We start from the raw sequence: 3,115 nt of genomic DNA on the forward strand, positions 1-3,115 counted from the left end.
GGGTGAGTGATCCAGGACTTCTTACTCCTTGGAAGCCATGTAGACCATGAGGTCCACTACCCTTTTGCTATAGCCATATTCATTGTCATACCAGGAAATGAGCTTTACAAAGTTGTCATTGAGAGCAATGCCAGACTCAGCATAAAAGGTGGAAGAGTGGGAGTCACTGTTAAAGTCTCAGGAGACAGCCTAGTCCTCAGTGTAGCCCAGGATGTCCTTTAGTGGGCCCTCAGTGTAGCCCAGGATGCCCTTTAGTGAGCCTTCAGATGCCTGCTTTACCACCTTTTGATGTCATCATACTTGGTGGGTTTCTCCTGTCAGCATGTCAGATCCACCACTGACACGTTAGGGGTAGGAACACAGGAGGCCATGCCAGTGAGCTTCCCATTCAGCTCTGGAATGGCCTTGTCCACAACCTTGGCAGCACCAGTGGATGCAGGGATGATGCTCTGGGGAGCCCAATGGCCATTACACCACAGCTTTCCAGAGGGACCCTCCACAGTATTCTGGGTAGGGGTGATGGCATGGACTATGGACATGAGTCCTTCCACAATGCCAAAGTTGTCGTGGATGACCTTGGCCAGGGGACTAAGCAGTTGGTGGTGCAGGAAGCGTTGCTGACAATCCTGAGTGAGCTGTCATACTTCTCCTGGCTCACACCCATCACAAACATGGGGGCATCGGCAGAAGGGGTGGAGATGATGAACCTTTTGGCTCCACCCGTCATGTGGGCCCTGGCCTTTTCCATGATGGTGAAAACACCAGTAGACTCCACAACATACTCAGCACCAACATCACCACATTTGACGTTAGCAGGATCTTGCTTGTAGAAGATGATGATGGGCTTCCCGTTGATGACAACCTTCCTGTTCTCAGCCTTGACTGTGCCATTGAAGTTGCTATGGGTAGAGTCAACCTGGAACATGTAGACCATGTAGTGGAGGTCAATGAAATTGTCATTTATGGCAACAATGTCCATTTTGCCAGATAAGAAGCAAGCCCTGGTAACCAGGTGCCCCATACGGCTAAATCTGTTACTTCGTTCACCATCGTGTCCAGAGATAAGGCTGACACTGCATGAGAAAGATGTGGCTGACTCTGGAACAGGGAGGAACAGAGAGCCAAAGATGAGCATTTTTAAATTAAAATGTTTAATTAATATATTTAATATCAATTTTTTTTACAATCTTTTTTCTCTAATTTTTTGGGGGAGTGGGGGTTGAGATAAGCTTTCTTTGTATAGCTTTGGCTGTCCTGGAACTTGCTCTGTAGACCAGGCTGGCTTTGAACTCATAGAGATCTGCCTGCCTCTGCCTCCTAAGTGTTGGATTAAAGGGGTGAGCCAACAAGGCCTGGTTCTTTTTAATTCTTTTTAATCTGCTCCATTGTGTGCTTCTTTTAAATTAATTAATTTAGTTTTTGCTTTCATTTTGAAAACTCATTTCGTATACTATTGAGATTATAGGACAATTACATCATTCACCCTGTTCCTTTTTCTCACCCCAGATCTGCAGGTGTAGCCCGCCTTGCTCTCTTTAAAATTCATGGTCTCTTTTTTCATTAATTGTTGTTATATTCCTAAATATAACCTGCTAGGTTTGTACAATTTTACCTATAATGATGTCACTTCCTCCCTTTCCTGTTCTCCTTCCATGTCTTCCCTTCATTTCCTTTCCAACTGATGGTCTCTTTTTGATTAATATTTTACATACATAAAATGTATAAATATATGAACACAGCCTGTTGAGTCTGTTTAGCATGGTTTGTGTAAACAACATCTCAACAGACATGCTAATGTGGAAGGAAAACCTCAAGAGGTTGCACTGCTGGACAAACAACTAAAACCTGGTGTGTGTGTGTGTGTGTGTGTGTGTGTGAGAGGAGAGAGAGAGAGAGAGAGAGAGAGAGAGAGAGAGAGAGAGAGAGAGAGAGAGAGAGAGAGGAGAGAGAGAGAGAGAGAGAGAGAGAGAATTTATTAGTAGTCTTCCCCGGGGATGAGTTCCTGAAGTGGTTATCTGTAGGCTCAATTTTCTTATCCATATATATTATTATCAATGTATTAAATGAGCCTACTTCCCTAACAACCCGGCTAACCCAAACAATCTGGAACGGATATCAAAGAACACTATAATGAAACCTTAAGGATATCGGTTCCGAGACATGATTCTCCTGGCGTAGTCAGCAGGATTTCAGCAGACCAGCACAACCACCAAAGTTGCTGCTGGAACCAGGAGCAGCAGCTGGAACCTCAAGCCTCAGTTGGAGTCCAAAGCCTTGAAGCTTTCCCTGGAGCAGTTCTCCTTAGGAGCCTCTTGAAGTGCAGGGATGAACAGCCAGAAACCAAGTCCCAACTAAAAGCCTCTTCTGTTTTGAGCTCATACACACACACACACACACACACACACACACACACACACACACACACACACACACTCAGTCTGTTCAAGGATGTGACTTTTAAGTGAAAAAACATCCTTTTTTCTCACATCTAAGCGGTAAACATCCTGCCCTCTTCTCCATCCCACAAGTGGGATCAAAACAGAAGCAGGTTTATCTCCCTTCAGTTATCCATTATAAAGTAGTTCTGCAATCATATACAAACAAGATACCCGATCTATTCCTGCCATAATGTTTTCCCCTATGGCTTCTTCATCCAAATTTGGTGGAATTCTTGGGCATATTCTTTCAATAGTCTGCACGTTCATTAAAGCGATGAGTCTACCTTGAAACCTACCCTTTAGTCCTCCTGAATATTTAAGTGGAGTAACTCTCTGTCGGATCTGTCTGCAAGTCTGTAATCACGAGGCAGAACTGTTGGCACACTCCTGTGTGTGCTTCTTCATTGGCTCTCTTCCCAGATGCTCTTCCCACAGCTAACAGCAAGGGACACCCCACCAAGGTCCGGTTACTGCGCATTCCTTTGCGTGGAGCCAGGAAGGCTCTTCCTCCTGGCTCTGTTATTGGCACTGCTTTATTCTAACCTCTTTAACGGGCTGGGTAGGTCTCTTCTGTTGTCCACCAACCTTGTTACTAAACTCTACTGATTCTCTCCTTAGAAAGAAGTCCTCTCTCTCGCTTTTGTTTGCCTTCCATTCTCTTTTTTTCTAGTGGGATG

At 44.8% G+C, this 3,115-nt stretch overlaps 1 pseudogene; it reads right to left on the reverse strand.

The window, feature by feature from the left end:
• Nucleotides 1-275: 275 nt before the first annotated feature.
• LOC127186664 (glyceraldehyde-3-phosphate dehydrogenase-like) lies at nt 276-1,135 on the reverse strand (annotated as a pseudogene).
• Between the last annotated feature and the right edge of the window lie 1,980 nt (nt 1,136-3,115).

The sequence above is a fragment of the Acomys russatus genome, unplaced genomic scaffold, assembly GCF_903995435.1.
Source record: "Acomys russatus unplaced genomic scaffold, mAcoRus1.1, whole genome shotgun sequence".
In the NCBI taxonomy this organism is placed as follows: Eukaryota; Metazoa; Chordata; class Mammalia; order Rodentia; family Muridae; genus Acomys; species Acomys russatus.